We start from the raw sequence: 11,342 nt of genomic DNA on the forward strand, positions 1-11,342 counted from the left end.
CGTCTGAGGCCCACCCCACAGGGGCCTTTGAGGCTCTGCAGGCCTTCCTGGGAAACAAGGCGAGGCTCTTGTTTCCACTTTGGAGGACGCCCTGAGGCTTTGAGAGGTGATGCGGGGGAGCTCACCCCTTCTTCCACAGGGAGACCCAGCCTGGAATTCATGCCTGTGTGCCAGGCTGATGAGTGGCGGGGGTGACGGGTGGCCATGAGAATGCTCCTCAGATCTCTGACACAGGTGTGTGGCCCAGCGAGGGCCTCAGCCTCTTGCTCTGAAACCCCCGGACTGCTCCTCCTGCCAGAAGCTGGGATCTGAGGCAGATGCCCCCGACGGGCAGCTCACTTTACCAACCCCTCTTGGATGATCTCCATCCTCCCACCCTCCCTCATTCCCTGGTGTCAGCCTTTCCAACCTCCCAGCCCCATCCCATTTCCTACGCATTCCCCATCCTGGCATCTGATGTCAAAGACGACCCCACACAGGTGGATGCAAGGCCAAATGAGGCACCACACCGGAATCTAGGTTGTTCAGACTAGCAGGGGAGACAGACACACAAACTGGACCTGACAGAGGCATGGTGAGCTCAGGGGAAGCAGAGTGAGGAGGGGCTCAGAAGGAGGTTCCTGCCCAGTCTGGGAGTCCTGAGGAACATGTCCCTAAAAGTAGGCAGGGGTGGGACAAGCAGGGAACAGCCTCTCAGGCCTCAGGAACAGAATGTGCAAAGGTCCAGAGGATAAGAAGGGTGTGGTCCATGGGAGGAACAAGAGGGCGGGAGGTCGGGGCAGGAATAAGATGAGCTGCACCTTGAGGGCTTTGGGGGCTGGTTACAGGGTTCAGAGGTTATTTTGAGGGCACCAAGCAGCGAGTCTGTATTCTAGGAGTGTGTGTAGGCCAGAGGCCAGCTAGGAAACACCAGGTCCTCTGGAACATTGCTACATGGGTGGTGCTGCTGGGCCAGCAGCCCCGGCACCGCTGGGAGCTTGTTAGCAATGCAGCATCGCAGGCCCACCCAGACACACTGAGCCAGAATCAGTATTTTAACAAGGCCCCCTTGGATCTGTGTGTTTGTTAAGGTCGGAGAAGCTCTGCTCTGGCCCAGAAATGTGGAGCCTGAACTCCAAAGCCAGCAGGCAGTGGGAGGGAGAAGCAGCTGGAAGTCCAGGTGACACACAGGCTTGGGAGATGGAGGGAGCCCAGAGGGGGCTGGTGTGGAGGAGGGGCTAGAACAGAGGCTTCCATTTCAGCCAGGTGGGATTTGTGGGGCAGGTACAGGGAACAAGCACCAGGAGATGAAGTCAGGGAGACTGAGAAAGAGGGGAGAGAGGGAGGGAGAAAGATACTGAGAGGGCAGGAAAGAGAGACAGACAGACAGAAAAAGATGGGGAAAGCCTCTGGACAGCCGTGTATGGAAGGAAGAGTTCCCCACTTAGAAGCGGTAGCTCTCCTTGTGGGACCAGAGCCTGGCTCAGCCATGTGACCACAGGCAGGTTCCTTAACCATCACAGACCTCACTTTTCTCATCTTTAAAATGGGGCCGATGCACTTGCAGCCTCAAGTAGCAGCGAGAACTAAACGTCAGGGGAGATGGCTGTAGAAGGGCTTCACCCTGTGTTGGGCACAGAGAAGTGTCAGCTGCTATTGTTTAGGACAGAGATGGAGGGAAGGGAGGTAGCAGTCTCTGGTGGGGCCTTTTCTCTGGGTCTCAGGGTCTCAGTCCTCAGAGTGTGTCCGGACCAGCAGTGTGGGCACTGCGGGGAGCCTGTGAGAAATGCAGGCTCTCAGGCCCCACCCCACCCCGCTCCTGGAGGCTCAGGAGATGCTCTACACGACCCAGGGGATGCTCATTACCACTGAAAGGCTAAGCGCCGCATCTTCCCGGCACAGCGGGGTCACCTGGTGCTTTTAAAAAATACGGCGCCTGGGTCCCATCCCAGAGATCCAGAGTAATTGGCTGAGGTGTGGCCGGGCACTGTAAAAGCTCTCGATGGGCCCTAGCTGGTGTGGCTCAGTAGATAGAGTGTCAGCCGGTGGACTGGAGGGTCCCAGGTTCGATTTCCATCAAAGGCACGTGCCCAGGTTGTGGGCTCGATCCCCAGTAGGGGGCATGAAAGAGGCAGCCAATCAATGATTCTCTCTCATCATTGATGTTTCTCTCTCTCTCTCCCTCTCCCTTCCTCTCTGAAATAAATAAAAATATATTTTTTATAAAAAGAAAAGAAAAGCTCTTGAAGGGATTCTAACGTGGAGGATGAGATGCTAAGGAAGCTCTCCCTCTCAGTGCCAGAGGATGGGCTGGGGCTGGAGGAAGAGAGAGCCATGGCCAGGCCTGCGGGGACAACAGGCACCTTTCTTGAGCATTCACTGTGTGCCCAGCCCTGACAGAGGTTCATGGTCAATCAGTCCTCACAACAGCCCCGTGAGGTTGGGACCATTTCTATCACCTCTTTTCAGATGGGGAAACTGAGGCACAGAGAGGTTAGTTAATGCTCACAAGGCCATATGGGTAGCAAGTGGTGGGGCCAGGGAGCACTTTGGACTCTAGAGCCCACACTTCCAAAGGCAGGGCTTTGGGGTGGGTGGTAGCACAGACCTGACCTCTCTCTCCCCAGCCCTCCCCAGGCTGGGTCTCCCCCTCAGGGGGCCTGCAGCCAAGGTCAGATCATCCACAAATAAACCCAGGAACCCTGGTGGCCACCGTAAGAAAGACTTTAACATCACAGCCTTATACACACGGTCTGCACAGCGCACTCTGATTTTATGGTCTATTCTCTCTCTTTTTTTAAGTGTTGGTCACAGCCCACTCGAGAGATTTTCCATCACCTCCCATCCCGGGGATGGAACAATGATTTATGATGAAGTCCTCACAGATGAATCAATGTCAGGGCTTAGTTGTAAAATACTCCAGAAAAAAGAGTGGCGCATGGCACAGGGCAGGCGTACTATGAGGGCAGGGGTGCTGTCTGCTGCTGACACTGGGAAATGGGGGTTTGGTACATACTTGTGTGTCTGAAAATAATAAAACAGTCAGAGGGGAGACAACAGTACAGGACCGATGTTCCGATTTCTGACTTGGAGCACCGTGCTGTGTTCTGTAAGGGGGTCCTTGCTTTTAGGAAACCCTGAAGTGTTTGGGGTCAGGGTTCTCATTTCTGCAACTTAACTTTCAAACAGTTCAGCCAGAAAATCATAACCCCCACGAGTAGGTCCAGAGAGAGCCGATAAAGCACATGTGGCTCATGCTTCTGTCTGTGCTGGGTAGACAGGAGCACTCTGCTCTTGCATCTTTTCGGGAAACTTCAAAGTATTTCAAGAGAAGAAGTCGATACAGGAAAGAGATGCAGACAGAGGCAGAGCAAGTCAACAGGTTACATCTCCTCTGTGCCCAACACCGCTGCCTCCCAGCAGCCGCACGCAAGGCGCGGCTTTGTGCCGGAGACCCCGTTTTCCTGGAACCTCTCTGGCCCGGGGAAGGCTCTGTGTTACGCCATCCTCAGGAGCACCACCTCCCAGAAGAGTTGTCCTGAACTGACAGGTTTTGTCCCCAAAGCTTGTGACTTAAACACACACACACACACACACACACACACACACACACACTATCTCAAAACCCTCAGAGAAGGAATAAGGGAAGGGAGAAGGGAAGGAAGAAAATACAACCAAACAAAAGGATGAGGACCCGGAGTAGCCCCAGCCTGGGTCCAGGGAACTGCAGGGCAAGAGTCGGGCAAACATCACATCAAGGGTCATGTCTATGTGCAGCAATTCTATTTCAGGTTTTTAAAAAATATATATTTTCGCCCTAACCAGTTTGGCTCAGTGGATAGAGCGTCGGCCTGCGGACTGAAGGGTTCCAGGTTCGATTCCGGTCAAGGGCATGTACCTGGGTTGCGGGCACATCCCCAGTAGGGGGCATGCAGGAGGCAGCTGATTGATGTCTCTCTCTCATCGATGTTTCTAACTTTCTATCCCTCTCTCTTCCTCTCTGTAAAAAATCAATAAAATATATTAAAAAATATATATATATATATTTTTTTTTTTTCATTGATTTGAGAGAGGAAGGGAGAGGAGAGAGAGATGGAAACATCAATGATGAGAATCATTGATCGGCTGCCTCTTGCACGCCCCCGACCCTTCACTCCACAGGCCAATGCTCTATCCACCGGGCTAGGGCTCTATTTCAGGTTTTTAAATTCCCAAATGCAGAGTTGACGCGAGCCCACTTTTCTTATCCCAACGCAGCACGTTGCTGTAACCCTCGTCACTGTGCTTCTGCTCCCCATGAGGACAGAACAAGGCAGTGGGCTGGGGAGTGGCAGGAGGAATGAGAACCAGGTATCCGGAGGGGCTGTGTAACCTTAGGCAAGTCATCTGTCCCTCTGCGTCTGAGGTGCTGACGTTCTGCGCCCCAGGCTCAGTGTGCTCATCTGTGGAACAGGCATCCTGCCCCCAACCTCTGGGACAGTCGTTCCTGTTGTCATTGTCATCATCACTGTCACTATCACTGTCCTAATATCACTACTGCGTACTCCTGTGAGGCACTGCATTAGGACTGCCAGAGGCACCAGGGCAGTATGGCCCCAAGTCTGATCCTCCGTGTGGGTGTGGCCTGTTCTATCAGAAGTGTTCCCAAGGGTGATTTGCTTGGGAGTGTGGACGGCCCGTCCACTCCACTCCACTCCACTCCCTCTGTGATCAGGGCTGCCAGGCAGAGGGCCAGCCCCCAGCGGAGGCTACAGATGCGTTTACTGGACAGGAACCCCTCCCCTGTGAATGGGCTGCAATGTTTGGAAAGGAGGGGTTGAAGCTTGATTCTACACCTGTCAGAATGGGAGCCAGACAGATGCCTAACTGTGGGTGTGGGACTATTCTTACCTAAATGTCATTGTCATCTTGACAGTAACAGCTGATAGGTACCACGCTAATGCTTCCAAGAGGCCAAACCCTTGGACTTCAGGGATGAGCAGGGCAGCCGTGGTTTCTGATCCTGAGGAACCAGGGGAGTTGTGGGGGTGGTGGGAGTGGTGGTGAAGTGTCGGCTGAGTACTGACTGCTGCGTGCTAGGACGGAGACCAGCCTGGCCCACCTGGTAGGGATGGCGTCACTGAGGAAGAGCCGGGAAGCAGACAGCCTTCCAGGGCAGTTAGGGGTGACCAAGCCAGCAGAGGAGGGAAGTTGGGGGCGACCAGGCCTGCAGGGAAAGGCAGTTGGGAGGGACCCAGGCCTGCAGGGGAGGGCAGTTGGAGGGGACCCAGGCCTGCAGGGGAGAGCAATTGGGGGGGGACCAGGCCTGCAGGGGAGGGCAGTTGGGGGTGACCAGGCCAGCAGGGGAGGGCAGTTAGGGGCAAACAGGCTGGCAGGGGAGCAGTTAGGCATCAATCAGGCTGGCAGGGGAGTGGTTAGGCGGTGATCAGGCTGGCAGGCAGAAGCGGTTAGGGGCAATCAGGAAGGCAGGCAGGCGAGCAGTTGGGAGCCAGCAGTCCTGGATTGTGAGAGGGATGTCCGCCTGCCCGTTTAGGCCCGATCCCACCAGGATCGGGCTTAAATGGGCACTCGGACATCCCTCGAGGGGTCCCAGATTGGAGAGGGTGCAGGCTGGGCTGAGGGACACCCCCCCGCCCCTGTGCACGAATTTCGTGCACTGGGCCTCTAGTATAAAAATAAGAGGCCAAGCCCTGGGCTGAGCTCATGAAGGAAATGATCCCACTGGACCCTCACGGCACCCTAAGAGAGCAACATCATTGCGGTCCCCATTATACAGGTGAGGGAATGGAGCTACGAGGAGTCAGGTGCTAATAAGCCACAGCTCTGGGAGGCCGACCGCCCAAGCCCAGGCCATCTGGCCTCATGCTTCAGGGCGATATCATTCCACATGCAACACATTTCGTCATTTGAATTTGTTACAAAGATACACCGTTCTGTGATTAGAAAATAAAGATTTAACGGGAGGGGGCCCTTAGCGTGGCAAGATGGTACGAGCTCAGTCAGGTCCAGAGAACTGCTTAGGTATAAACGTTCTTTCTCTTTCACACATTTGCTGGAGTGTGAAAAACTCCCTTTCATATCGAATCAGGCTCTGCTTATGTTCCCTTCACAATATCAGATTGTTAATTATTTGCACAACAGCCTGAAGTAGAACAGGTTCTTTCTTGCACCCAGCATAAAAATCTCCCTACAGACAAATGGCCCTGACAGGATCCTCTCTGGTGACAGACAATGATAAAAACTCACTTCCTCCTGCAGGGGTCCGCCCCTCCTCTGAGCGTGGCGAGATAGATGGATATCTGCTGCTTTGCACACCACACAGCCCTCTCAAAAACCGTGAACATCTCCAGGGGAGAGGACACACTCGGCCAACTTGTCTGTTATTGTTTTTACAGCAGCCTTGAAGATAGAAGCCATAAACTACCAGCCCACAGCAGCGAGTGCTTGCCAGCTCACCGCCTGCAGGTTTTCAATGCAAAAAGAAAAGTAAACTAATGTGCTCTTTGCACAGAGTGAAACGTAATTAAGGTGTAGCACTGCCGTGGGAGACACAAGAACCACTCCCTGGCCAGAGCGACCCTGGTTTTGCAATTCTGGTACGGAGATCTGCTGATTCCCTTCAGTTACTACTTTTGTGGATCGTGAATGTTGGTCTCTAGAGTGTGAGATAAATCTTCCTGGAGTGAGTCACAAATCTAGACCTGGAAGTGGCTATAGATGGGTTGCCAGATAAAATACAGGATGCCCAGTTACTTCATGGGACATACTCATACTGGAAATTAGTCATCATTTATCTGCAATTCAACTTTAACTGAGCATCTAGGTTGGGGTTTTTTTTTTGGGGGGGGGGGGGTTGATTTTTTGTTAATCCTCACCCAAGGATATTTTTTTCCATTGAGTTTGCCTCCTGTACCAACTGGTAGGTGCCCTTGACCAGAAGCAAACCCGAGACCCTCTGGTATGCAGAAGACACTCTAACCACTGAGCAACACCAGCCAGAGTGAGCATCTTGCATTTTTTTATTTTTTAAATCTTCACCTGAGGATATGTGTGTTTTTTTATTTTTTAAAAATTGATTTTAGAGAGAGGAAGGGAAAGAGAGAAGCATCAATCAGTTGCCTCCAGGATACACCCTGTCCAGGAATTGAACCAGTGACCTTCCGGTGAATGGGACGACGCTCCCACCATCTGAGCCACCCCAACCAGGGCACATCTTATATTTTTATTTGCTAAATCTGGCAACTGTATTCAGAGTTTATCTTATTTCTAACACCTGGGTTTCTCAGATGAGGCTATGGAGGCCCGGCGAGAGAAAGTGAGTGAAAGGCAGGGTCAGCCTAGAAGTCTGATCTTTCTTGGTCTCTGTACAGCCACCTCCCAGATGAAATCAGAATAACCCTTTGGAGGTCATGACTCACCATGGTGCCTCACCTTACCTCCTTAACAAAGACCTCACTTGAGGACCAAGGGCAGGGGTGAAGAATCACAGCTGAGGAATGTGACTGTTTGCCTAGGTGGGTGGACCCACCAGACAGGATGGAACCAGGTTCCACTCCCTGCTGGGAGGCTCTGGGCAAGCTCTCAGAGCATTTCCTTACAGCAAACACAGGGAAGAAGGCACTAACGGGCCATGCCCGGCTCCCAAGTAGGCACATGGCAAATCTTGGTGTTCTTCCTTCTTTAGAAAAGGCATTTTCTTTTTTGCCACAGGATTAGAATTCCTGTAATTCCAGCCAAAGGGACTGTGCTGGGAACAGATGCTACAAGCGTTAACATGCCTTCTATCCTGGTACACAGAGTGCAAACATGAGCATCTTCCTGGCTTTAGCCCATGGATGAACCTGCAGGAGGCTGTGAGCTCCTCTTGGGGAGGCAGGGCAGCTGCCCGGCCCACAGGGACTCACCAACAGGAAGTGAAAAAGGACGGGGGTAAGGGTAGGGGCAGTGTGCCCACTGAATTATTCAGCTACTTCTGTCACCAGGCAGGGTCTTGGGCCAACTGGGGTCCGGCCTTGGCCTCCCACTGATTGGCCAAGTAACTTTGAGCAAAGTACTTGCCCACTGTTCCTTTAAGCCTCCATGTGGTCAAGCTCAATGCTGATGATTTGTGCACCTTTCCACGTTATATGTCAATAGAAATGTTCATTTAAAAATCAGGAGTATGCTATTAGAAGTCAGGTTAATGATTAATTAACCATAGGGTTCATTTAAAAGCATGTAATTGTTTTTATAGCAGCCTTGAAGATAGAAGTCACAAACTACAGCCCACAGCCCCTGAGTGCTTGCCAGCTCACTCCCTGTGGGGGTTTTCAGTGCAAAGATTAAAGTAAACGAATGTGTTCTTTGCACCAAATAAAAAGTAACCACGATGTGGCACTGCCTGTGGGAGACACAGAACCACCCACTGGCTCCAAGGGGAGATGGGGCTGCAAGGGGCAAGATGAGGTTCCTGGGGAAATTCTGCTTCTTGATCTGGATGTACACTTCTGATGTGTACCTATTACTGTATGTGTATTATACTTACCTTAACCTTTTAATGGGGGTGAGGGTACACTTGTGGTCTCAGAGGCCTGGCCTAGCCTCTGCTATATTCAAGAGCCACTCAATGTGAGGACTAGGGGTTCAAGGCCTGGGCTTGCCACTTACCCACCTTAGGTCATTTTACCTTTATAAGACTCTGTGTCCTCATCTGTAAAATGGGAATATAACTATTTGGTCAGAGGATGAAAAGAGAGCATGCAGGTGATGGGCACCAGCACTTAGTGCAGGGCCTGGGACACGGCAAGTTCTCAATAAACAATAAATACCAGTGTTCTATTGTCCACTTAGGGGAGTTCCCATTTCAAGTCTCCAGAGTTTATCTAAACTGGGGGCTCAAGGACCCCACCAGCAAGAGAAGGGCTTCCAGGGAGCAGAGATTAGGCAGCAGAGCTTTCAGCCTCCTTGGAGCTGGCAGAGGGATTAAGTCTTTCCATAAATACACTGCCTCCCGCCCATCCAGAAGAAACAGTACCCAGGGGTAGGGACACAGAATCCAAGGTGGGTGTGGCCTAGACAGGTAAGGGGGTGTTTTCTTGAGTTAATCCAGCTGCAAACAGGGTCCCCCATGCACTCCTGGGAGCTGGGCAGAGAACGCCAGAGCCTGCCACGTCAGGTGTGCCTCTCTGTGAGATGGGGTGTTTCCCACCAAGGCTGCTATCTCCTAAGTGCCTTGGGGCGGGGGGCGGCGCTGCCTTTCTTTTTCTGGGGGGGAAGGGGGATTATGGTGGTACCAATCTGCGTTTATTGAATAACCTACATCCAAGACATAGTGAATGATTCCACATCAAGGCTGCCATAGGTGTATCCCCCTTTTAAGTGAAAACCACCCTCCCTGCCCACCCCCAGCCCCCACCCCAGAGCTGCCTTTCAACTCCTCTTTTTCAATGACGCAGGGCTGCTCAGACTTTTCTCTCCATTCGATCAGGCCTAACAGCCAGTCAGGGGCAGCCTGAGAGAAGTCCCCACTACCCCAGGGCCAGCCGAGCAGAGCGGTGGGTCCCCCTTTGTAAAGAGTGCCTCCCCGCAGGTCCGCTGAGCTCAGTGGGCCAGAAGTCGCTCGTGCGTTCGCACCGGTCGCCCTTTGCGGTTGCAACCCGCTTTGAAGCCCTGGAAGCGAAGGGGGCCCCTAAGTGAGGCGGTTCATAAATAATATATTTTGAAATACTCGATAGAGGGGAAATGGTTCCTCTCGAGGCCTCCTGCCCCCACCCCGGCCGGGCTCCTTTCCAGCTTTGAGGAATGACGACGGTCTGGTCCCTTCCCAAGGAACTCGTGACAGCGCAGAGTGTCAGGTGAAGAGTGGGGGCCAGAGGTTCCACGCGCAGGGACACACCCCCACCTCCCGGTGTAAGTTGCAACATGGCCAGAGGGGGGCCCAACTTTCCCCCAAGCCGCTTCTCCGCAGAAAAGTCTGCTAGAAGTTAGGGGGACTCCCGGACCCACGAGGGGCCCCCCACCCTTCCCGGGGCGCCCCCCCGACCCAGCTTGCGGGGCGTGTACGCCGCCCAAAGGGCTTGCGGCACCCGGGAAGAGCGGCGTCTCCTGAAAGGGGGCGGGGGGGTGGGTAGGCAGCGCGGGCCAGACCCCGGGGCGCGCATGGCGGGGCACTTACCGCTTTTTGGTGGGCTCACTGCGGAGCCGCACACGGGGCGCGCGGGGCCCCTCCGGGCGCTGGTGGCGGCCGGACTCGGGTGGTCGCGGCAACGAGCCTGCAAGAGAGAGCAGCGGGGGTCATGGCCCGGGCCAGGGAGGGCGCTGGGGGGCCGTTCCGCCCCGGACGGCCCCTCGGGGCGGTGCTGACTGCAGCCCCGCCCTGCCCGCGGGCGCCGGATCGCACTGGCCAGAAGCTGGGGCGGCGCGGGGCGGAACGGGACCCGCCCGCCTCCCCCCGCTCCTACCCCCCGGTAAGAGTGCCTGGGGACGCACCCGCCCGCGCCTTTGGCATCCCGGACTCCCTTTGCCCGCCTCAGTTTCCTCTGGCCCTACCCGGAGGGAAGCCAGGGAAAGCTTGGGCGGCGGTCCAATGGGGGCTCTCCACAGTGCGCCCCTCCCCTGCTCTGGGTGCCAAGCTGCCTGCAACTGTGCATCCCAGTCCGGGGTGGTGAAAAGGGTGCTACCTTCCACCATACCGGGTGGTCATGCTTGAGTGGACCCCACCGCCTGGTTGCGGAGAGGGAAGAGGAGAAGTGGGAGGCTCCCCATCTCCCCACACCCCTGCGCTGGGCCCTGGGGTCACATAAGCAGTGAGCTCCCCCTCCCACCTCTATCTTGTCGCTGGAGCTGTGGGGCTTCAGATGGCTCTAGTGATCAAAGGGAGGGTTCCCCCGTTAGGGTCTGGTCCTTTGGCTCGCTGCACGTGCTTTTGCACCCCACTTCTGGGGGTGGGCCTAAGACGGGGTGTCAGGAGTTGCCTCCCTGCCGCTCAGCGGGCTCCAGGGTTTTGGTGATTCCCAGCTGGGAGTAATTCCCAGGCCCTTTTCATACATATGGGTTTCTTAGGAGGCTCCCACCATCAGGCCCCCTCTGCAGGCACATACCAGGAGGAACAACAGAGGTCCCCTGCCACGTGTTCTTCCTGCCAGTTTCCACACCCCATGTTCTGTGTCCTTCTGGAGGGTTAGGAGGGGAGACTGAGTCACAGAGCAGGACAGTGACACTTCTTTGGTGAATGCAGGAAAGAAATGAGTTGCAGAAGTAGAGTTGGCATCTGAGCTGTGTGTTCTTCCCTTGAGTCATTCCTAAAGATGTTGCAATATCTTGGTTCCCCTGACCCTATTAAGTCCTGAGTGACAGGCAGGAAATGTCCTCCCCAAACAGGACAG

The 11,342-nt window shown here is 54.3% G+C and overlaps 1 protein-coding gene across 1 annotated transcript in view; it reads right to left on the bottom strand.

Annotated features, from left to right (window-relative positions):
- Positions 1 to 10,315, bottom strand: part of LOC308236284 (uncharacterized protein C16orf74) — a 34,053-nt gene extending 23,738 nt beyond the window's left edge. Inside the window, exon 1 of the mRNA XM_080645784.1 lies at positions 10,133 to 10,315. The gene's annotated coding sequence lies outside the window, so the exon portion shown is untranslated. The remainder of the gene's footprint in view (positions 1 to 10,132) is intronic.
- Between the last annotated feature and the right edge of the window lie 1,027 nt (positions 10,316 to 11,342).

Source organism: Plecotus auritus, assembly GCF_963455305.1.
Source record: "Plecotus auritus genome assembly, chromosome: 10".
Classification (NCBI taxonomy): domain Eukaryota; kingdom Metazoa; phylum Chordata; class Mammalia; order Chiroptera; family Vespertilionidae; genus Plecotus; species Plecotus auritus.